The sequence below is a fragment of the Lissotriton vulgaris genome, chromosome 5 (genome assembly GCF_964263255.1).
Source record: "Lissotriton vulgaris chromosome 5, aLisVul1.2, whole genome shotgun sequence".
Classification (NCBI taxonomy): domain Eukaryota; kingdom Metazoa; phylum Chordata; class Amphibia; order Caudata; family Salamandridae; genus Lissotriton; species Lissotriton vulgaris.
Genome location: NC_141693.1, coordinates 1038416579 through 1038443305, shown reverse-complemented (window position 1 = coordinate 1038443305; position 26727 = coordinate 1038416579).

Genomic DNA, 26727 nt, shown 5'->3' with positions numbered 1-26727 from the left:
GGTTGTTCCTAATATTTCTATTTTAGCGAGGTCAAAAAGAGATCCAATTAGTGGCCTACTGATTTTGCTCGATTACTTTTATTTTTTTACACGATTTTTCACTATCTGCAAAGACTAAACAGAGTATTGCGAGTTTGTGCTTGTTTGTAAATAGAGAATGAACTAAAGAGAATCAATTGTAAAACAGTAAATGCTTGGATAACAATCAATCAAATGGAGAGACAAGCAGGTACGACGGATTACAACGGGGGTAAAGGTCTGCGTTAACTACTGTTCACTATCTGCAAAGAGAGAGTACTAATAAGAGAAAAGAGGGGAGGGGGGGGGGGTGCAGCGTTCAAAGCACATCAGCGTGCATAAATACGAAAATGTTTTTATCTATCACGTACTTGACATTTTAAAGCTTTTCATATTTGCTATTAAAAAACCATTGAAATTCACTGAAAAAACCATAGGTTATAGTCGATATATAGTTAGGAATTTGCATTTACAAAACCTTGAAAATTCAATGAAAAAACCATTGGTTTTAGGCCATATATAGTTAGGGATTTGCATTTACAAAACCTTATTTTACTCGCATAAAACCATTGAAATTCCATATATAGTTAGATGCGCTAACTATATATCGCGCACCCGCAATCCACTGCTGATGATGTCACATATTACATCATTCATGACATGGTCAGTGACATCACTGATGACATCACTGATGACAACTCAAATGACATCACTGATGACATCTCAAATGACATCACTGATGACAACTCAAATGACATCACTGACAACATCACAGATGACATCATTCATGTGTTAATACAATGAACCTCTACAGACTCTGATATATCCTTAGATACACTCAGTGAAAACAGACACTCACAGACTGTCACTCATCCATGGAGTTACTCATACACCTAGACAGTCATGCAAAGAATCAAACACACCTCCAATTCCTCAACTATACAGTTATACACACCTTACTTATTGAAACATATTCTAATACATATTTACTCTCTTATACAATCCTTGATACATGTTCACAATGATCGATACAGCCACTCACACATTCACTGGCTGTTATGCACAGTTATTTATATATGTTACCTCTCACATGTACTGTGTTGTACATATGTACTTACTTTGACATGTAGCACTGAGATATCCATTCACTCACCAATACACTCATGCACACAGTCAACCGCCCATATAGCTGTTTCCACATGCACTCTTGAACTCATACACCTAGTGAATCAACTGCTTACACATCTATGCACAGATTCACACACCTCCCAGCCACCCACACACATACTCAGTCTCCCATACAAATACTTGAGCAACCAATCAATAACCCATATAGTTATTTATATAGCTACTGATCAACACATGCAGCAGTTTACAGAACAACAGATATAATGATACACAAATTAATACAGTTTAATCACTAACCTATGCACTCAGTGAGACACATTTAATCACTCCCTCATACAGTCAGTCATGCACCTACTAAATCCTTCATCCAGACATTTATACATCCACTCATTCTTCAATATGTAAGACATATTTTAACTTTACAGAAACTTCCAGTCACTGGATGTTGTCATCAGTGATGTCATTTGAGTTGTCATCAGTGATGCCATTTGAGATGTCATCAGTGATGTCATTTGAGTTGTCATCAGTGATGTCATCAGTGATGTCACTGACCATGTCATGAATGATGTAATATGTGACATCATCAGCAGTGGATTGCGGGTGCGCGATATATAGTTAGCGCATCTAACTATATATGGAATTTCAATGGTTTTATGCGAGTAAAATAAGGTTTTGTAAATGCAAATCCCTAACTATATATGGCCTAAAACCAATGGTTTTTTCATTGAATTTTCAAGGTTTTGTAAATGCAAATTCCTAACTATATATCGACTATAACCTATGGTTTTTTCAGTGAATATATATATATATATATATACATATATATACATATATATACATATATATATGAGATTCTCCAGCTGTGACATTTTCCGCATGAATATGGATTTGCCTCATTTGTCACATGACCCATCATTTGCTGCATAATTTGCAGATGTTAAAAAAAAAATCGTTTGTAACTCAATCAAACATTTCTAAAAATGCAATGACGTGTTGCTGCTTAGCAGAAGCCCTTGGCAGATGTTGACTTTTCACCTTTCAGTTGCCTATTACCGTGTTCTGGTGTTAAAGTGGTGCAAGAGTGGTGTAACCTTAGGTAAGACAGTTTTAACAGGTGTATAATATAAAAATAATGAGGACATAATATCAAATATGTGCCACATTATGTCGCATAATTTGCCTTTTCTTGCCACATAGTTTAGTCAGCCCTACCACATAGTTTTGTCCTCCCCTGCACCATAATTCCAGTGGCCTTGAACCTGGAAATTCTCCAAGACAATGCATGAACTTCAGACAGTACAAGCATGAACACGTAGTTAACCCCTGCTCAATATTTCAGAGTTCTGCTGTCTGCATTTCACGCCTTGATATGCAGAAAATCCGAGTTATATGTTTTAAGGCTAGAAACTTGAAAACACAAAAAAGGTGCTTGACTTTGCACTGAGCCAGCGCATCTCTTCATGATACGACATCCGTTCACCATGGAAGACTGGAGCACATAACAAATGTATTACATGATTACTGGAATTTACGTCAGTGTTTTAAGCTTGACTAAAAGAAGGGATTCCATCTTACAACAGCATAAAATATATGTGATGAAAGCAACACGGACTGCATGCAAAAGCACTGAGGAGCGATTCATGGAAGCATCCTTTTATAGCGCCTTGATGCCGTTGAGAGATTTTAAAAATAACCAAATCAACCTGCGATGCATTTAACACAATTTGGGCTGAAGTACGTGAATTGCACCAGAGGTGCAGCCTTATGCTTTGGGGATGTTTAGTCCCCTGTTTCATTGTATTAGGACGAACGGTACATAGTTTTGTATAACGTATTAGCCCTGTAGCAGTAGTGCAACTCTTTAATATGTAATTCGTTAAATTAGTTATACTTTGACATACAACATATTATCAACACGTCAAATATGACTCGCACTCTAAATTGCTAATTAAATACTAGATGGTGATAGTGAGGCACAACCATTTTGTGGTTTGCGGCTTAAAAAGAGTCTCTCTTTTGTATTAAAGTAATGCATTGTATATCAAAACACCCTCCCGCAGCCCTCAATAGAAACACAAAATATACACCTATTGTCTTTCAATATAGCTACCAAGCCTCTTTGTACAAGGTAAAGGACAGTAATGTAATTTGAATAGTATGTTATGTATCTGAGGATCACAACCATATCTTAACAGCTTACACGATTCTCTCTCCAGGCCTTTCCATAACCTCAGGACACATTGTAGAACATCAATCGGCTATCTACAAAACCCCAAAATATAAAAAAAAATGTCAAATTGAACTCATTAACGATTCTTGCCTTATATAATGCAACCGGTATCCTATGTGGTCTGTTTAAATGACAGGCAAAGACTAATTGTATTCCTACAATGAGAGTTAAAGTGCCAGTATGTAGTAGCCCAATACCTGTATTTAATTAAACATCATTTTTATCAAAGAAAAGCAGATGCCACAAGCAGAGATAATTAAACTGAGGCTGACAAGCCTGTCTTAAAATGTTTTCACCTCAGTTAACCTTATTTTAAAACTCTATGTTGGTGGCAGACATAGATCTGTAGCATAAATGCTGCATACTTAAGGTTCTTCAAATTGAACCCTAAAAATCATTTATGAGTGCAGGTAGTGATATTTTAAATGATGTAACTTTCAACAGTCTCATTGTGTATTAACCGTACCTGGGTTCCTACACGCCCAGAACTGGCTTGTCACCAACTCATTAAATAAGGAGGGACCATGGTATTAATCCTTCAACCCCTATGACCCAGCCAACCAGGCCTGCTCTCTCTCTGCAACCAGGGATGGTTAAAGGTATAGGAAAAGTGGACAATTGCCAAGGGCCCATAACCTTCCAAGGGACCTTCTGGGAAAGAAAGTGTTCCTTTCTATTCGGCTTCTGTCTATTCTATTTTTTAATCTAAACCTCTCTACCTAACTTTTCCTCTGACTCTTTCTATCTACCTAATGTCCTTTTAAGGGGGTTTGGGGTCCCATGCAAGGCATATTTCAGCAGTTTATGTGTGACCATATTAAAGTTGAACATATAGGGGCGATTCCGATTTGGTAAACTAATCCGTATGACCAAATCAAATCCGTAGCCCTTTCCGTACGACTCGTCCAATTATCGTTTGAATCCCGTAGTACAATTCATAGGAAAAATATACGACCGAATCGTTGTGAACCGTACGAATAGCAAGGGAAAATCCGTACGACACGGACCCTCAAAGTGAACAGTACGAATTGTAAACATCCTGTAGGACCCGACAAGTACGATCCAGACCGTGGAATCAGAATGCGATTTGTACAGAAAACGTCACATATGAGAGAGCCACACAATCAAATACCCCGGCATTCATGGCGTGTGTGCGCCTCGTATTCCTATTTCAATGGTGCTATATGCGAGCATGTGAAACGCACCGTAAGAAATACACTTCCGTTGTTGCGGTACGCAGGGGTTGCTGGACACGCCCCCAAGTAACCGGACATTGGTGGTGATGTATGTCATCCAGATTATGGGTTTGGACTTTGGTATGGGTGATGTTTACCGCCCCTCACCCCCCAATCGCCCCTGGTTGTTGTTCTCACCGTATGCGCCGTCGTTGGTTTCTGTGCACCAGGTCATAGGCGTACAGGACTGGGATGACACGGGCAATGGAGTTCATGGTGTGTACGCCGCGTGCCGGGGATGTGGTTCTGGTCGAACTCTGCTTTTCCAGACGTTTTGAGCTCTTGTAGAAAAAGAGTCGTACGGAGTGTCGGAGAGACGAATCATACTTGCTGGGCTGGAAACTGATGCTTAATTACGTACGGACGTCGCGTACTGCGTGTTCCGGATACAAATCGCACGTATTTTTTAGTCGTACGGTTTTAAGTACGATTTGTACGGAGATCTGCTTTGGATCCGAATCGTACTTCATCGTACGTACGGGGACGTTTACGGGTACGATTCGTACGGGAAATATGCTCCGTACGTCTATTTGTAAAGAGATTCTACTGAATCGGAATCGGCCCCATAATGTAGTATATTTTGGTATCATACGTTCTTGAATCAGTAAGAATTTAAATTTATTATGTAAAAGGGCCCCTAAAATATGTCTTGCCCAGGACCCTCAAAATCCTTAAGATGACACTGGCTGCAACACCTGCATAGCCTCACCAGGTGGCTCTATGAACATACATGAAGGACAAACAGCCCCTCATCATGTTGTGCAGCTGCGGGTCAATACTGTATGGAAACTCTTGGGTGGCGTTCATCTCTGTGATACTATAATGGGATTACTGTATCACGACTGCAAAATACGAGCCTGGTGTATTTTCCTAACAGACCTCTGAATGGTCTGGGTTGTGGCATGGGATCTAATGGCATCCTGATGCCACCACTGCCCTAGCACAATGGTGAATGAGGGCAAGTGGCTAGGGTAACTGTAATGCAATGTCAGTTACGTCTCAGAGTGTATGCCAGCCCATCTTAATTAACACATATGATTTTTGTACAGGACTCCATCAAAAATGATGCACACATTTTTGATAAAACCACATGCATGTGCCTTTGAATGCTGGTGGATTCACTGATGTAAAGACAATACAGTATCCCAACAGGTACAATTCAAAAGACAATTTTTGTTGCATGCACGAAGCATTACACGGACAAGAGAAAAGGAGACACTTATTTAGATGATATTCATGTAGAAATTATTCTTGTATTGTAATGTTTAAAGGAGGGTAAGGTCATATTCAAACAATTTGTACAGCACAAAGTTGGAAAATTCATATCACAACCGACAAAACTTGGTGCTCAATATGTACAAGTGGTAAGTGGCGATGCAACTGAGAAGGTGGACAGCTTGAACGGCGCAAGGTGAACAAGGTGAAAACATATTTATTCAATGAGTGGCTCGGTGTTTGACAAAGTTATAGTGACTTTACATCACAGTTCACAATTTAGGAGGAACCACAAAGAAGGATGCGCCTATAGTTGCGCTGTGGAGTCGACGACGTTTCGGTCCTTTATCAATTGGGACCATCTTCAGGACATGGTTATCTCATTTTCAGTGCTGTGCATGAGCGGACTCTCGATCCGGGAGGGGAGGTCTGGCGAGGTTCGAGTGGCCGCAAGGGATCTGATGAATCCGGGGGGGCCAGAGAGGAAAGGGCGAGCGTCTAAGTAAGATCGCGGCAATGCTTGTCGATCCGGCGGTCGGGGACCTGGATTAGTCCAGGAGCTGGGTTCGGAATGCATCCGTATGGGCAGACCGGCCGAGGGTCAGGGTGCCAGCGGGCAGGTTGGGGGTAATAATGTATGGATTACGGACCTTAACAGGTAAGTAAACATATAAATAAAGAAAACGAAATGCGATGAAGTGCGCTCAACGAAATTCGTTTTATTTATTTATATGTTTACTTACCTTTTAAGGTCCGTAATCCATACATTACTACCCCCCACCCTTCCTCTCCCCCTCCCCACATCAACGCCCGGCAGGTACTTCCACTACCGGCCGCAGCTGTGTGATGGGCTGTCCATAGGATAATATTGGAAGATTCCAGTCTAAGCCAAGGGCGAGTTTGTTACTGTCATGTAATGTCCTGTGTGATTCATATGTAGGACGTCACTAATATTGCAACATATGTGTTTTCTTATTTTCATTCAGTTCTTTGCAACCTTGATACTAATTTTGTCCCAGGCTGTTGCTTCAGTGCACAGACAGAATATTGAGTTTCAAATATCAAAATACAAAAATATTGAGTTTGAAATATCGTAATACAGGAATATCAAGAGCAAGAATATCGTGGTCTAGAATATCGAAATTAAGATAAGAAATATCATTTTTGATAATATCGAAGTTAGTAATATTGTTTGTTAAAATATTGTTGTTTTAATATATCAATTTTTATATTAGTGTTATGTATTTCAGAATGTGTTTTAAAAGTATGGATGTAATTTTTTGTATAAGTATTGATTTTGTTTTTTAACATATGTGTTAAATTTTTAGTAGTGATTAAATTTATATTGTGGGTTTATAGGGTAATAGGGTGGGACGTAATTTAATTATAATAAAGTAACTCATATTTTTTATTTATTATTATTTATTTAATTTAGATTTTATAGTGTCTATTGTGGGTATGACTTTTATTAATTAATTATTAATTGGTTGTTAGTTTTTATTGATTAATTCATTGATAATTGTGTTAATTGTGTTATTTTGTTTTAGGAGCGGGTTGTGGGTGTTTAGGGGAATAGGGTGGGAAAGTGATTTAATTATAATAAATTAATGAATATTTTTTATTATTACTATGGATATAATTTAGATTTTATAGTGTTAATTGTAGAAACTAATTTATTATATATTAATCATTAATTGGTTGTTAATTATTATTAATTAACTGCTAATGATGTTAATTGTGTTATTTTTTATGAGCGGATTGTGGGTTTATAAGAGAATAGGGTGGGAAGTAATCTAATTTTAATAAATGTAATATTATTTTTTTTATATTAACATTTATTTAATTTTTTATTTATAGTGTTAATTGTGGGGATTAATGTATTAACAATTATGCATCAATTGTTTGTTAATTAATATTAATTAATTGAATATTTTGTGATTCATTATATTAATTGTGTCATTTTTTAGGAATGGGTGGTGGGGTTTATAGGGGAATAGGGTGTAAAGTAATTTATTCATAATTCATTGATAATGAATGGTAATTCATTTATTAAAATTAATTATGGCAATTGTGTAATTAATTTGAGATGTGAGTTGTGGGGTTTATTGTGGTAAAGGGTGTGAAGTAAATTATTTTGAAATAATTAATAAGTTGTTGTTAATTGAAAAAATTGAAAAAATGTAAAGTTTGTTATGGAAATTGGGTAATGACCTTCATGTGTGTGTTGAGGGGTTTATTGGGGTAGAGGGTGGAACGTATTTTATGTGTTATTAATTAATAATAATGTTTGGTCAGTAAATTAACTTTTATTTGTTTTAATTAGATTTTTAATTAATAATATTTATCTATTTGATAATTAATTATGTTAGTTATGGAGGTACAATTGTTTTTAGAAATTTAAATGTGTGTTGTGAAATGTGTGGTGTTATAGGGTAGGAAATAAAGAATATTTATTTTATGTAACAATTAGGGGTCGATTCCGATTCGGGAAACAAATCCGTACTACGATTCGAATTCGTAGCCGTTTCCGTACGAATCGTACAAATCTGTCCGAATCGTGTAGTACGATCCGTAGTAAAAAAATACATCCGAATCATTGCAAACCATACGAAAAGCAAGGGAAAATTCATACGATACGGACCCTGAAAGTGAACCATACGAATCGTAAACATGCCGTACGACCCGACAAGTACAATCCGGACCTGGGAATGAGTACTCGATTCGTACGGTAAACGTTGCATATGTAAATGTAAATGTAAATGTGTGTGTCTTGTAAAGCGCACTGCTGCCTGGAGGCGTCCTGGTGCTATAGACTGCTGGGGAACCCGTCCTGGCTTTCCCTGTGAGATGTTCCCTCCTGGGTATCTCCAAGGTGAAACCAGGCATCCCCGGCATTTGTGGGGGGTCGTTGTGGAGATGAGGCAAGCTAATGCCCAGAGTTGCCGAGTGTGATCCCTGTTTAGAGTAGGCACCGAGGCGAGAATTATCGAGTCTGCTGACGCTGGTTCACGACCCTGCCGCGTCAGAGATTAAACCCTAGTCCCGGGCCGTCCTCTGCTATTGGGTCTGCCGCCTCTAACCAGCGAGCCACAATTCGTGCGGAGAGCCACACAGTCACATAGGGTACGGTTCAGACACCCCATGATCGTAGGGGTACGGTTCGTACACCCCATGATCGTAGGGGTACGGTTCGTACCCCTACAATCATGGGGTGTACGAACCATACCCCATGATCGTAGGTGTAGGAACCGTACCCATAGATAATGGGGTTTACGAACCGTACCGGGGGGCCATTTTGCACGCATTTTGAGTCGAATTCTGCTTTTCTGGATGTAGAAAAAGAGTCGTACAGAGTGTTGGCTGGACGAATCGTACTTGCTGGGTTGGAAAATGATGCTTCGATCCGTACGGACATCGCGTACTGCGCGTTCCGAATGCGATTTGTACGGATTATTGAGTCATAAGGGCTTTGGTACGACTCGGACGGAGAACTGCTTTGGGTACGCATCGTACTACATCGTACGTATGGGGACGTTCGAGGATACGGTTCGTATGGCAAAAATGCTCCGTACGGCTATTCATACGGGATTTTACCGAATCGGAATCGGCCCCTTAATATTTTTGATTATAATTAATTTATAATGAATATAGTTATTTTTTTGTAATTTTTTAATTTTTGGGATAAAATAATGTTTGTTGGTAATTTGTAGATTTGTTTAACATTGTAACATAATTCTATTTTTTGCTATTTTTAATACATTTTTTATTTTTTATTTTTATGTTTTTAACAATTTTTGTATCGTAGTTGATCTTTTGTTTGTTTTTACTTTTTTATTGACTTTATTGAGAATATTAATTTTAACCCTCTGCTATCCAACACTTTCCCTACTGTTGAACTCACTGGAGTGGTAATAGTAATTTTTACCCCTACACTATCCAACACTTTCCCTACTGTTGCACTCACTGGAGTGGTGATAGCAATTTTTACCACTCCGCTATCCAACACTTTCCCTACTGTTGCACTCACTGGATTGGGAATAGTAATTTTTAGCCCTCCACTATCCAACACTTTACCTACTGTTGCAGTCACTGGAGTAGGAATAGTAATTTTTACTCCTACCTATACAATACTTTCCCTACTGTTGCACTCACTGGAGTGTGAATAGTAATTTTTAATTCTCCTCTATCCAACACGTTCCCTACTATTGCACTAACTGGGGTTGGAAAAGTAATTTTTACCCCTTCGCTATACAACACTTTCCCTACTTTTGCATTCACTGGTGTGGGAATAGTAATTTTTTCACCTGGGCTATCCAACACTTTCCCTACTGTTGCACTCACTGGAGTGGAAATAGTAAGTTTAACCCCTATGCTATCCAACTCTTTCTCTACTGTTGCACTCACTTGAGTGGGAGTAGAATTTTTACCCCTCCACTATCCAACACTTTCCCTACTGTTGCATTCACTGGAGTGGGAATAGTAATTTTCTCACCTCTACTATCCAACACTTTCCCTACTGTTGCACTCATTGGCGTGGAAATAGTAATTTTTACTCCTACGCTATCAACACTTTACTTACTGTTGCACTCAATGGAGTGCAAAATCAAAGTTTAACATTTTTTTTTTCAATTTTTTTTATTAACAGCATGAGAAATACATTCCAATCATATATGTAATAGGGATTAAGAAGAAAAAAGAAAAAAGAAAAGACAAAGAGTGAAGAAAGGGGAAAGCTAATAAAAAATCGAAACAGATAGTTAATTTTTCTAGACAAAATCAGTTGCAAGACAAGAGTAGCAGATACATACAAAACACAGATAAAATCTTAAATGAAAGTACCCCAGATTTTGTCCAGTTTCATTAATGATCGTACTCCTCTTATTTTAGCTAATGAGGACTCCATAGCATATGTTTCTTTAACCAAAGACCACCATTCCATGATATGGTGTGGATTCCATGATATCCATACCCAGGCAATAATCAATCTAGCACAGGCGAGGAAAATAGTTATTAGATCTTTCTGAGGGCTATTCAGAGTCTGTACACCTAACAATACCGTTGATGCAGTGAGAGAGAAAGGTCTAGCAAGTTTTTGTTTCAGAACCTGAGCAACTCCTAGCCAAAACTCAACCAATTCCGGACATGAGAATAGCATATGTTCTAAATCGGCCGCTATTAAATCACATTTGGGGCATTTAGACCAGTCGCTGGTTGGGTTATTTAGGGACCATTTTGATATTCAGTCTGGTGTATAATACAGGAAGCATATTGTTTTATATTGTTGTAGCCTTAAGCTAGAGGACTGTAATGACCTATTAAAACTGCCGAAAGCGGCAGAGATCTTATTAGCAGTTATGTTTGTGCCCAATCTTACACTCCATTTCTCAGCCAGTTTCACACAGCCATCAGCCTTATAGGAATTGAGACATCTATAGCCCTCACTAATTAATGATTTAATCTTGACCGAATAGAAACAATTCCAAATATCTGAGTCTGAAATCTTCTTAAAATTCATACTGCGTATACTGCGCATAGCTTCAGCAAATTATAAAGAACCTTCAATATTTCAAAGTCCATAAAGCCATTATTACCATAAAGGTACCCCAAAGTTTTTATTCCAGAAGTAGCCCATATATTGCAAACCCCATCATGAAAAATTTCAGGAAGTCCTGGATTGCCCCATAAAGGGAGTTTAGGATGAAAAAGTGAAGTTTTGCATATAGTGAGAATCAAAAACCAAGTTTTAACACTCTATCTTTCAGTCTTGAATTTGACCCTTTTGAAATAATTAGGGTCATTCACTTTAGCTAAAAACATATTGGAGTCCTCACCCAACATAAATTTATAAAAGTAGTATTGATTATTTGGATTGAATAGGCTACTGGGACGACCAAGAAAAGCTGCCAAAAAATATAACCTAAAATCAGGAAAGTTAAGCCCCCCTTGATTTAATGAAAGCTTAAGCAAAGCAATTGATTGATGAGCTTTTTTATACCCCCAAATGAAACTGCTAAGAATCCCATCTAACGGTTTAAAAAAGCAGTTATTAACGCGTAATGGGATGGACCTGAATAAATACATAAATTTAGGCAGTACCTTCATTTTAATTAAATTGATCCGACCAATGATGCTAAGCGGCACCTTATGCCATTTTTTCAGTGTAACGGCGGTTTCCTTAAGTAAAGCCTCATAGTTAAGTACATTTATTTAGCTTATTTCAGAAGAGATTCTAACACCTAGATATGTAGCTGCTCCACATACCCCTTGTACTGAGACCAGGGATTTATAGTTCATTAATATCTGTGTTTCATTGGTATTCAATTTGTATCCGTCACTGCCCCGAACCTATTGGCCTCCTCGATTATCCCTTGTAAAGCTTCTACCACATCTGTGCAGTATATTGCAATATCATCAGCATAAGCTGTGATTTTTAACGAATTCAGGCCGAAATCAAAAAGAGCGATTCGAAATTGAGTCTGTAAAGCAAAAAGAAACAGCTCCATAGACAGTGCAAACACTAAGGGTGACAAAGGGCACCCTTTCTGAGTACCCCGAGATATTATAAAATTAGGGAATATCATCCCTGCATAGCTAATTTTCTACGCGCCAGAGTGGTACTATACCTGGCAGATATTGGCAGCCATCGGCAACCCCAGAACACTGCCTATCCCTGCTGACGAGGGGTGAAACCCCAAAACACGTGTCCAGGGATGGCGAAGACAGCGAAGGTAGCAGAAGATCGAAAGATGATGCATTACAAACACTTTACTACATTGACCAGAGTCCTTAGGGGCGACACCACCGGTGTGTGAGTAGTGTGCGACCCCACCCCCATTTGTAGCTAATTTTAGCAGTTGGATGGTCATATAGAGCTTGTATCCACTTTAGATATTGACCTTTAAAGCCAAGGGCTGTCATTGTTGCCCAGAGATAGTCCCCCCCCACTCGGTCAAAAGCTTTTTCAGCATCCAGCAGTATCATACCAAGTGGGGTGGAATTTATCTCTGCCAGATCAAATGCTGTTATAGTCATGTTTACATGAGCTGTTGTATCTCTGCCCATAACAAATCGGTGCTGTTGAGGGGTTACCAGATTCGGGATAAGTGGTGCCAGTCGTGTAGCTAAAACTTTAGCAAACACTTTTGCGTCAGTGTTTATGAGTGAGATGGGTCTATATGACCCACACTCATCAGCTGGCTTATTTAAAAAAAAAAATACATTCTTTGTAGTATTCCACGAGTTAGGGGCTTTTCCGCCTGTGCCAATTAAACTGATTACCTGGCTAAAGAGTGGAAGTAGTTCATCAGTACAGAGTTTGTATCGTTCTAATGGTAACGTGTCCTCCCAGCAGCTTTACCCAATGGCAAAGCAGCAATTGCAAGTCTAATCTCTGCCATAGTTATATTCTCTGTCAATAAATGAAATCCTTCTATTTCCCTATTCTTTAATATATTAGCATCCACGTACCTTTGTATGTTATTCATAGTAGGATAACTTTCTGGAGTATACAAGGCTCTATAGTAATTGACAAATTGCTCCAGTATCTGTACAGGCTGGCTATATACCAAATTATTAGGTCCCTTTATTGTCTTTATCAATGTTTTAGCCTTATCGTCCTCAACTTTATATGCTAAACTGTTGCCAATTTTATCCCCAGTTTCGTATTGAGACAAATGATATTTATGCAATTTTACACTGCTTTTTTCTCTGAATGTGGCTTTCAGAGCAGATTTAAGATTCACCAACTTATAACCCAATTCAACTATATTTTTTTAACCCTGCCATAGAGCCTCCGCTAATTGGCTTTCCAATGACAATATATTAGTGATCATCGTTTTGGTTACTTTCCTACACTCTAAGTTCTGTCTCCAAACAAACGGTTGCGTGAACCCCATTATACTGGCCTTACAGGCATCCCACACCACAGTAGGTATAGAAAAATGAATATTTATTTCAATAAAGTCTATCAGATGTTTCTTGAGTCGTAAGATAAACTCTTTGTTTGATAATAAATATCTAGGAAACGAGAATGGCCTTGGACCCTGCTTTTTTTTTAAAATATTGAAAGAGAGAAGGATTGGATTGTGGTCAGAAGTGACCCTTGGGCATATCTCCATGATGCTGGTTTCTAAGATCTTATCCGAAGCCCAAGCCATATCTATACGTGAGCATGACTTATGTGGTGCAGAGTAATAAGTATACCCTGCTTCATTAGGGTGTATTGTATTGAAAGAAACTAGGGGGCCTGGCAATAATCACCCAAAACACCTTCTCGGTTAGAATATTTCCGATACCTTCAACAACATGCAAAGCTTTCCAATTCGCTATTATGCTGACCCCCTCGTACAACTTCAAAGGAGCACTCATATACAGACCGCCTGGTCCCCGCTCTGAATTTTTGTCCAATCTTAACACACTGCTTGAATCTCTGGCAATTGAAGATTCCTTCATGGTCCTGGGTGACCTGAATTTCCATCTAGAAAAAGTGGACGATACCGAAACTCAAGCCCTAATGGTTGACCTGGAAACCCTAGGGCTCGTTCAACAGGTAAAAGCACCCACACATGAGGCCGGCCACACCCTGGATGGCATTTTTTCTAACATAAAAGGGAAAACTATACAAGGCATCCTCCCCCTCACATGGTCTGATCATCATGCTATCTTCTGTGCCATCCCCATCAGTGACGTTCCCATAACCAGGCGGGTTCCCTCAAGTCAAGAGCCTTTTAAAGCCTGGAAGGATATAGATAACGCAGCACTTAGAGCGCTACTGGCCATTACCCGCCCAATAATCTCCGCAGATGCTAACATAGCTGTGAAACAATTCTTAGTTTGGATAGGCAGTGCGATGGACTTACTGGTGCCATCCAAGACCATATCGAGAAATAGGACGGTGCCCTCTGCACCCTGGTTCACAGAAGATCTTAGAAAACAAAAGCAAGTTTGTAGGAAGCACGAAAGACACTGGCGTAGGTCCTATGACCTGGACAGTAAATTGCGATACAAGGAGGCATTGTTCAGCTACAAAAAGATGATTACTGAGGCGAAAAAGAAGTTCTTTGGCGAACAAATTGACAATGCAAAGAACTCCAGTAAACAACTGTACGATGTAGTGAAACAACTGGCTGGGAAATCTCCAGATATGGTCCCTTCTCCCTCTCAGGCCTTTTGCGACTCCCTGGCCAATTTCTTTTTTGCTAAAGTAAATGACATCTACTCAGAGTTCTCAGCTAAGGACAAGTCTGCAACTCCCATAACTACCATCACACCCCCTGATTGCTCACTAATTCAATTTAAAGAAATGGAGGAGGAACAAATAACGAACATTATGAAACTCATAAAAATGGGGTCGGCGTTGGACCCCTGCCCTCCCAAAGTCTTTCCTCCTGTAATGGATTCTATAACCGAAGTCATTACACAAGTTTGTAATGTGATGTTCAAGTCAGGGATCTATCCGGACATGTTGAAGAACACCCTTTTAAAACCACTTCTCAAAAAACCTTGTCTGGATAAAGACGTGCTGAAGAACTATAGAGCTTGCCGTTTCTAGCTAAAGTGGTCGAGAGGGCAATGAACGGTCAACTGTCCGAATACATCGAACAAAACAACCTGCTAGATGACTCACAGTTTGGGTTTTGCAAACTTCATGGCACGGAGACGGCCCTTAATAAAGCCGCTGATGATATCAGAGTCATCAGAGACCAGGGGGGGACAGCAGTGCTTATCTTCGGCATTCGACACGGTCGATCACTCTATTCTGATTGACCGTGTCAGAAATTTGGGCATTCAAGCCAGAGCAAAGGACCTGCTCGCTTCCTTTCTATCTGGCAGAACACAGGCTGTAACGTTAGGACCATTTAAGTCGGCCGAACTGGCTTTACCCTGCGGGGTCCCCCTAGGCTCATCCCTAAGTCCGACACTTTTTAACATTTATGTGTCGGACTTAGCAAGAGTTATTAATACCCACCGGATGAGTCTTACCTCCTATGCTTATGACACCCAGCTTGTGCTCGCTATCAACAACGATGGAGAAGAGGTTGCTACACGCTTCCAAGAAGGCATGCTAGCGATCAAAGATTGGATGGCCGTAATTGCCTCAAGCTCAATTCTGAGAAGATGGAGGTGGTCATCTTCGGGAAAATTTCCCCGGTATGGTCCTCAGTCTGGTGGCCTCCATCATTAGGAGCTTTACCAAGTCCCGTCTCAAGGGTGAGGAAATTGGGAGTCATCTGTGATGAAAAGCTTAATTTTGTCACCCATGCAAACCAAACAGCGTCCACTGCATTCCACAAGCTTAGGCTTATAAGAAAAATAATCCCGTTCCTTCCAGAAAGTGCTGGAAAAACTGCGGGGAGCTCATTGGTGCTCTCCTCACTGGATTACTGTAATGGTCTATTTGCCAATGCCCAAGTCAGGGTGGTCGCCAAATTACAAACGATTCAGAATGCGGCGGCAAGACTGCTTTTCAGGACCCCCAAATTTAAACCGATTAGGCAAATAATTAGGAACTACCACTGGCTGACAATTAAAAATTGGATTAAATTTAAAACCCTATGCCTGACATTCAAAGCGCTTCACAAACAAGGGCCAGAGTTTCTTAGAGAGCAGCTCATTTCAAGATCTATGACACGGCATCAACTAGTGGTACCGCGCACGAGGACTGTCTCCTGGGGAGACAGATGCTTCGTGGTTACAGCAGCCAGACTCTGGAACTCCCTTCCACTAACGATTAGGTCAAGCCACTCTCTTCTCCAATTCAAGAAATTGTTGAAGACATGGTTGTTCGACCAGTAACTCATCCGCTCCTAACTACTACTGACAGGTTTTTCCATCTTTTTTCCTCAGAGACATTAACTGAATTCATAGCGCCAAGACGCCCACGGGCATTCGCTGCGCTCTATAAATAGCAAAAATAAATAAATAAATAAATTGTGCGCCATACATCCTTTATGTTGTGCATGCGCCCCAATTCTATAATGGCGGCTCGTGACCTGCGCATCCGTTGAAAAGCTCCCCGTCTAGTGGTATCTATGTCATAATTCATTATGCAATTAAAATCCCCCATAAATATACGCTCTCCTTCCCATTCCAGCAGCTCGATGTTCAACCGGTCGATAATAGAAGGATTATCTGTGTTCGGTCCATATATAACACAAAATACATATTTACAGTTTTCCAAAACTAATTGAACATTAGCCCATCTTCCCCCATTATCCAGGGCAGTTTTAACAACTTCTACTCTAAATAGATTTTGTTTCAAAATAGCAACACCTCGTACTGAGACATTCAATGCTGAACAGACTATTACCTCATAGCCTAATTGCCCCAGTAACTTATGGTCTTTATGGGAAATATGAGTCTCTGATAATAAAACTATTTGAGGGTTATACATTCTTAGCTCCTCATAAACTAGTTGTCTCTTATTCTTACTATTAAGACCTGCTACATTCCAGGCTAGACATCTCAATCGGTACATCTTATTGATGTGTTGTCCCCTTCAATTCTAACCACACATATAACTGTCTCCCTATTATCAAATTTTACAAACCTCATTCTCATGTTGTTACTTTTAAATTTTTTAACCCCCTCATGAAGCCAACCACCCCTAAGCCCATCCACCCCATACCCCTCTCCCTTGTCCCTTAGGGGAGAATACCCCTCTATATCCTGCTGCCGCTGACTGGGCAGCCCTGCAGATCAACAGCGTCGGAGGTCACCCCTGCAACCCTACATCAATACAAAGCGGAAAAAGAGAAAAAAAATCTGTCTAACAGTTTTCGGTTAAGTTATAGTTTATTATAATTGAAGTAACTAAAAAAAAGGAAAAAATACCATATTGCCTAAATGGGGACCTGACCTGAAAGCACCAAAACAATAGAGAAAAAGGTAAAGAATAGAACAGAACAGATCACCATTAAGTAAGCCTTCATAGAGCTACATTTCCAATTCCATTTCACTTTAAAGAGGATAAGAGAGCTTTGATAGCCTTCGCCTGTCCGCAGGCGTTAAGTTACAGAGTAATTAGGCTCTAACATACTAAGCAAAAAAACCTTCCCCCCCCCACCGTGTCTTCAAGATGTTAATTTAGAGAGTGCTTGCTCCACTTCCTTATCATCCGTAAAAAAATATTTGAGACCGCCCTTGATTACTTTTAGACAAGCTGGTTCTTGGAGGAAAACTTGTCCCCTCAGAGATTTAAATGGATCTATAAGCTAGCGCAACTTCCAGCGTCTTTCCATCGTTGCTTTACTTAGATCAGATCGGTCAAAAAAGGAGACAGATTCTATTGTGACAGGGGAATTAGGTCTGGCTTTCAGTGAGACTGCCTGTCTCAATAGGAAGGGGCGAGGGAATTGTTTAAATATATTCATATTTTAATTTATAATATAATGTTTTTTAAATTAGACTGTGCTATAAGTATATGCCTATTTATATATATTTAATTGTTAATTTCTATATATTTATAACACTTTAAATTAAAGTAAAGTTATTAGTTTATTAATTGTTTTAAAGTAAATATACATTTATATATTACATTTTATGTGTACATTTAAATTTTTTAAATTACATGTATTTATTTTATTTGTTTAAATGTACTTTATACATTGTACATTATATCTAAATATTTTTATAAAGTTAATTTTATTATTTAATTTATTAAACATTATTTTTATATTTAAAAAAATCTATATTTTGTACATCAATAATTTTTACATCTATATTTTGTTCTTGATATTTTTGAATTTTACATTTTACAGATAGATGTCAATTTTTGTGTGTCGATATTTGTGTATGGGGATATTTTTGTAGTTGATATTATGACAGTGATCCTTTTGCTTCAAGCAGTATTATCTTCTTCTGGAATTCACACGATTTGTGCTTGAATCTTTTTTCCCTCCTGATGCCAGTGGGAATTTGGAACCTAGCGGTCCATTAGGATGTCAGGAGGTGGCACCACCGCGGTGCTGGAGGTGCGGAAAATGTGTTTTTCCACCCACAAGCAGCGGAAAACACTTCCGCCATATTAACATTGCCAAACATAGGTGAATTCCCGTCCGTCGTGGTACGATGCGTACCACCATCAAAGCGTGCCCGCCACCACAGCAATGTGAGCCAATGGAGACTCACCGCCGTGCGGAATGACGTCCGCCCGCTCCACAAATTAGAATGTCCCAAACAAGCAGATGGAGACACCGCACATTCAGAGACGGCGGAAGCTCGACTGCGGAGCGCGAAACCAGAGTCGCGGTCCCCTCCACCTGTCACAACCGCCATGGACCCAGCTCTACACATGTTCCCGGTACTGTACCTGCTACATCACTATCAACTCATGGACCACCCCGGACGCCGCCGCAGGTACGCAACTACACAAATACAACACACAGGGTCCAAATCCACAACAGACTCCCTGCTGGGGGCAGTAACACATCCACAAGGGCATCCACACATGACCCACCTGCCACCAAGTCACCCCTCTGCATCCTGGACACACATCTACCGCGATCTTGCAGCAATGTCCCGGTCACGTCACCACAGCGGTCGATACAAGGGAATACATGCACAAAATGCAGAAGGCAGGGCCAGTCCAAGGCATGGGCAGGGCACAAAGACCCCAGGGACGCACCTCCTCCCACCACACATGAGCACACACCATGAAGGCACAGTCCATGTGCCCATCCTGTGCACTCCCATGCACAACAACAAGACAGGTGAATCTGCACCCTGCACTACACAACAAACAACCAGGGAGACAGCCACTGTAGGAGTGGCTGCACAGGAACACACAACACACAGCGCAGTGCCATTGAAACACACGCACCACAACACCACCACACACATGGAAACAAACATGAGTACAAGCACAAAATGAACACATACAAGGAACAAACATACAAATGGACACACAGCCAGCATAGTCAGACATACATACCACGCATACACACAAAATGCCAAGAGCAGTGGAGCACAACAAATCAGCAAGCCAAAGTGGGATGCACACAAATTGAAGGCCATGGAGACACACAACAAGCATGTGCACATCACTTGGAAGACAAGGAACACAGAACACCCCCCTCAGACCATAAAACCACACATGGCTGGTACAGTCACAGAGGTCAAACTACAGGCACCACAGTGCAACAACACAGTGAGACAGCAAGGCATACTAGGTAAAGGCACAAGGAATAAAGGAAGGCCTGGAAGTCAAGCTGGGAACAGCCACACGCGCATACAACCACCTCACAGGAGTACACCACCAGCACAACACACAGGACCCATATACATACTCCATCACTGAAAAACACCAGGATGAATGTACACACATAGCCCCCCCCCCAACAGCAGCACACAACACCAGTGCCACACACACTGAAGGCTGCCAGCCACAAACATCACACACAGGGATGCCACATCAAACGTCTGCATAAAAACATCACACAAACACATAACCCAAATGACACACACACAGAACCACAACAAAAACAGACATACCCTGTCAGCCAAACTGTGGCAAGGCAGTGGGAGCACAGACACAACAGGCAAGACCAGAACACCAGTGAATGACAAGGCCAGTGGGCAGGGCAAAGTGCACAACGTGTACATGAGAGGCTGCACAGGGAAGAGTCCAAAACAGTAGAGCAACAGGGCCAGTGTCCATAGCAAAGTGCACAGCGAGTACATGAGATGCTGCACAGGGAAGAGTCCAACACAGCAGAGCAACAGGGCCAGTGTCCAGGGCAAAGTGCACAGCGAGTACATGAGAGGCTGCTCAGAGAAGAGTCCAACACAGAGGCAGAACAGGAGAGCCAGTGGGCATGGCAAAGTGCAGAGCGAGTACATGAGAATCTGCACAGGCAAGGGCAGAACAGGAGGGCCAGTGGGCATGGCAAAGTGCAGAGCGAGTACATGAGAATCTGCACAGGCAAGGGCAGAACAGGAGGGCCAGTGGGCATGGCAAAGTGCAGAGCGAGTACATCAGAATCTGCACAAGGAGTGTGTGCGACTGCACCCTTCCATGGACAGCAACACAGTCAGGGGGTAAGAATGGGCAGAACAGGCCCACCTGTGACAGAGACAGGTGTGTGAGGGGGACTAACACTCACACTTGACTGTTAGGTGGACTGGGAGCTGGATGTGTGTTGGGGACAGCAGGAGCACCTGACTGGGGAGAGAGTGGGCCAGGTGAGGTAGGGCTATCAATGGCTTGGCACGCCAGGAGGATGCATGGACCAGGTGATGTAGTAGCACGTGGAGATGGAGTTATGCAGACCTGAGACACAGTGTGGGTGGGAGATGTTTGAGGGGTGCCCTTCTACTACTTGAGGATTCGAAATGGCTTCCTTGTACTGTGGTCAATGGGAACTGGTGTGGACACAACAGGCACACACACCAACAGATCTGCATCAGGTGCAGACACTGGCACTCCCTCTGGAGACGTGCTAGATCCTGTGGAACACTTTGTATTGCTACGCCTCTGGCCCTCCTTCCCCTGTTTGCCAGGTGTACCCCCTACAGTGCCCTCCTTCCCCTGCTTCACTGGGCTTGGAATGGGAGTAGAGGTGGTGGGGGAATGTACCTCTGAGCCCTTCCTTGGTGTGCCCATGCCATGCACCACATCCTCAGTGGGCACAGGAACTGCATGCCTTGCTTTGCACGAAGCTTTAGGAACAGGAGAGTCCTTAGCTGGGGATGCTTCTGAGGCATGTGAGCCTGAGGTCTACTTCTTAGCTTTTTGGGCTTTGCTCTTCACTGACGGGCTTTTGTCTTTGCATTCTTGGCTGGCTTTGATCTTCTTTGGTGATGGTGTTTGCGGCGGGCCCGCTTGGGTTCTTTTTTGATTGCTGCTGCGTGTGCTGTATCGTGACTGTGAAACATGTGAACTGTGGTCACTATCATCAGACGTGGCCACTACCTGGGGGGTGGCCAAAGGCCCTAGAGCAGGAATGGGAGTATGTGCCTGTTGAAGGGCAGACGTCACTGTGGAGGACAAGGCCTGGACAGTACGGTGCAGCCCACCCTTGTCGGAATGTATGCCCTCCATGTAAGCAACCACCTGGCCTAATTTTTTGTCATGGTCACTGAAGGCATTGAGTAGAGCTGGCTGGCCCACATAAAGCTGGCGCAGGAGTGCAACAGATTCAGCACTGAGGGCACAAGGGGGGACAGGTATAGGGGCAGCGGTGCCAGGTGCGAATGAAACTCGTCCCCTCTTACTGACATGGACACGGGCAGCACCAGAAGAAGTGGATGGGAGGGTGGGCACTGGCCGCTGTGTGGTTGAAGATGTTGCAGAGTCTCCATTCCCTGTGCCCGCCAACATGGATGCATCCCCGCTGGCATCAGATGATGTGGTACTTTGTGTCTCAGGCAGGGATTCCTCCAGAAGACTCCGGTCCCCCTCTGTTGCGCTGGTGACATCTGTGTCACTGGGCTCCTGTGCAGCTGTTGTGCTGGTCTCACCCCCACTGGTGTCTGGCTCCTGAACCTCTGTGATCACTGGTGAATCTGCATGAGAGAAAGATGCATGGCCAGGTTAGTGGCATCAACAGTACAAAGCTATGAAATCAATGCAGCATAAACGAGGACTAAAATCGACATGTTGCACACCACACTCGGCAATCACATTGTGGCAACTCACCACATAGAAATCATAAGTGGATGTAACCCTGATTATGTGTCATGACTTAGCCATGTCATGGCCACTCATCACAACACCCTGCCTTTTACAGAAGTCCACCAGACACACAACTTCCTCTGCGCACACCTAGAGACATGGTGTGGGGACACCACTTGTTGCCACTGACAGATCTGGATGGAACAGGAAGGGACAACACAGACACCAATTACGACATGACAGTTCACAATGGCAAATAGCCAATGCCAAACACCATGTTGTACTCTGGGGCCCAAAGACTAGTGCACATTGTTGTCAGATGTGTAGGCATCAACATTCATGGTGCCTGCAATGTACGCATAGATGAAGTCACACTCAGATTGGGAACACTGCTGTTCACTCCCAATTCGATTCCCTAGACTACCCCAATGCTAAATAACCATGAAGAACACAAAACAGACGGCAATGGGAATGCACAGCAGGATGGATCACCTTTGTAAGAACAGTTTGGTGAAATGCATAATACTGGTACACATTCCAGCAGCCGCTTACATGACACTGCACTGCACCACTCCACCAACATCACATAGGCCACCGCTGGCACAGGTCCTGTACACATGCATTCGCTCACAGCCAAAGTCACCCTCCCCAAATACTCACCCCTGCCTTGCTGCTGATGCTCCTTCAGACGTGCATCCAGCTCAGGATGAGTCACTGCCAATATGCGGCCCATCAGTGGTGTCATGCTGTGCCGGGCCAACCTCCCAGTGCGAGGGAGCAGCCCCAAGGTCATCTCTGCCACGTTCTTTGCCAGCCAGCTGATGTCATCCCACCTCTTGTGGCAGTGGGTGCGTGGTCGGTTAGATACCCCCATAGCTTACACCTTTGCTGCAATGGCCCTCCACACTACCTTACACTGGTGTACCTTGAGCTGCAGGCCTGGGAGACAAGAGGGGGAAATGATGAGTAACACAGTGTCATGTGCCAACATCTATCAGTACAGTAGCAACACACAAACTCATTAACAAGTCTAATCTCTCTCCATCCCACCCTGGGGGACATCTCACATGGGCACTCTGCATGGGCTAAGCTGATGTGACTGTATGCATTTATGAGAGCGTACACAGTCCCTGAACATCTCACACATATGCAGGATGACAGCACAGATACCCCTATGTGGCTAGCACACATCTCCAGTCCTTTGCTTCACTGGCCACAACATACATCACAAATCGACCTGTGTCTGTGGTTAGACTCACTGTGTGCCAGATTGTGCAGCACTCAAATTTCGTGCCCTGTGAATATAACAGTATGTCATGTGTGTGGCATTGAGGGGCATGAACTCACAAACAAAATATAGATCTACACAAGTGTGGTTGTTTGCAATTCTACTGGGCTGAGAGGGTGCATATTTGGATTTGACTGTGAAAAAACATTAGTAAGGACACAGTAAGTGAAGTGATATGACCTCGTCTTGGTGGGGGGCACTGTGCTGACCATCTGGGCTCACACTGAGATGTACAACAGGGGCACACAGAGCCATTCAGCCAAGCAATCACTGTCCTGGCACCTGCATGGCCAACATAATGTGTCACTGTATGGCTGACAATGCAACACACTTCACTCATATTTATAACTGCAGGCAGGGAAACCTGTGACATTGGGACACACAATCCTTCCCCCTGGAGACAGCATGTTTTACAGTGCCTTACACAATCCCACACCCTCAGGCATTTACTGCATCAGTCCAAATGCATGTGTGCCCCCCGCCCTACACCTCAGCTTTTAATTACTTACTACGACATTTGGGGCACCATACAGCCTTGGGTACTGTGCAAGCACCTCGTCCACCAGGACCTCCAGCTCCTCACTTGTGAATGGACTGGCACAGATCTTCTCTGTCCTTGCCATCCCTGTGGACATGTAACACCTGTGGTGGTATTGGATGGTGAGTGCTCTCAGGCAGCAGTCCCTGAGGCAGCAGCAGATGAGGGGTCTCTGGCAGCAGTCTCTGGAGGCAGCAGCAGGTCAGGGGTCTCAGGCAGCAGTACCTGGAGGCAGCAGCAGATGAGGGGTCTCTGGTAGCAGTCCCTGAAGGCAGCAGCAGGTCAGGGGTCTCAGGCAGCAGTCCATGGAGGCAGCAGGTCAGGGGTCTCAGGCAGCAGTCCCTGGAGGCAGCAGCAGATGAGGGGTCTCTGGCAGCAGTCCCTTGAGGCAGCAGCAGGTCAAGGGTCTCAGGCAGCAGTCCCTGGAGGCAGCAGCAGATGAGGGGTCTCTGGTAGCAGTCCCTGGAGGCAGCTGCAGTTCAGGGGTCTCAGGCAGTAGTCCCTGGAGGCAGCAGCAGATGGGGGCTCTCAGGTAGCAGACTAGCAGTCCCTGGAGGCAGCAGCAGATGAGAGGTCTCTGGCAGCAGTTCCTGGAGGCAGCAGCAGCAGGTCAGGGGTCTCAGGCAGCAGTCCCTGTAGGCAGTAGCATATGAGGGGTCTCTGCCAGCAGTCCCTGGAGGCAGCAGCAGGTCAGGGGTCTCAGGCAGCAGTCCCCGGAGGCAGCAGCAGATGAGGGCTCTCAGGCAGCAGTCCCTGGAGGCAGCAGCAGATGAGGGGTCTCTGGCAGCAGTTCCTGGAGACAGCAGCAGAAGGTCAGAGGTCTCTGGCAGCAGGCTCTGTGAGCAGGGGAAATGTGACGCTCACTCTCACACATAAATAACCCCTGGGTTCGTTTCAAATGTGCAAAACTGCAACAATTGGTTGTCCAGGTCTGCCTCATTCAAAAGCACCCAATGACCGCCTCCGCGGTGGTGGTGCATGCCTACCGCAATTTTCAAAATTGCATCATGCCACCTCAATCATCGTTCCCGTTGGCTCTAGGGCATGCTACATGGCGGTGACACACCGCAGGGGCCCCGGGTGCGCAGCAGAGATGGTGCATCTTCCAAAAGCATCCAATGACCACCTCCGCGGTGGCGGAGCATGCCTAACGCGATTTTCAAAATTGCATCATGCCACCGCAATCATCGTTTCCATTTGCTCTAGGGTATGCTACATGGCGGTGACAAATCGCAGGTGCCTGGGGTGCGCTACCGCGATGGTGCATCTTCCAAAAGCATCCAATGACCGCCTCCGCGGTGGCGGAGCACGCCTACTGCGATTTTCAAAATTGCATCATGCCGCTGCATTCATCGTTCCCATTGTCTCTAGGGCATGCTACATGGCGGTGACACACAGCACGGGCCTGGGGTGCGCTACACCGATGGTGCATCTTTCAAAATCATCCAATGACCGCTTCCACGGTGGCAGAGCACGCCTACCGCGATCTTCAAAATGTCATCATGCCACCGCAATCATCGTTTCCATTGGCTCTAGGGCATGCTTAATGGTGGTGACACACCACGGGGGTAGGAGGTAGCTACCGCAATTTGGGGCACATACAATGACATGAGGCACTGCGATTTGGGGGGCAGAGCATGGCAGCCACCAGTTGGGCATGTCTTCATGCTAATGACTACCGCACCTGTGTGAATGGGGGATGCTAGTGACACACCACCGGGAACAGGAGGTAGCTACCGCGATTTGGGCACATACAATAGCAATGTCCATCGGGCACAATTCAACAGTGCACAGTGGCCACATGGTGAAGGGCACATCATCGTGCACACAATGCTAATGTTCCATTGACTCTGCTGGTGCCTACACATGCCATGGTTGTGTTTGTGTGACATACATTGGTCTGTACTCCCTAACATGTCACGAATGCATAAGATGGTTGATGAAGCAGGACAGTGTTATAGTGGACTCCATAATGTGTAAACATGTCAATGGTTTGAGGGACAGTGATGACCTCAGCAAGACTTGTCTCACTGTATGATGTACTTAGTTATTAGTGCTCTTCTGTCTGTTCATACATGCATTTGTCTGTTCACCTACAACTGTGTTAATTGTGTTGTGGATGTGTGGCAAGTTAGCATGATGCATTGAGGTGTGACAGGTACAGCAGATGAGTATGAGTCAGTGGTGTTGATTTGTCACACATTTGCTGGATGCCACACTCCCAGGCGTGCACATCTGAAATGTGGCTATATAACTATGTGCATTCACATTGACCTATGTGGTGTTTGAGGCACTTGTTTATTGTAAATAGGGAGTTGTGCCCTCTGTGTGGCCCAAATGTCCACCCATGTAACCTGGTTTGTCACTCAATTATCAAGTCAGTCTTTGTTGTTTCTGTGTCATCCAGAACGGGATATGTTGTTGCCATCTCATGATGGATTTTATCGACATGTGTCCACTTTT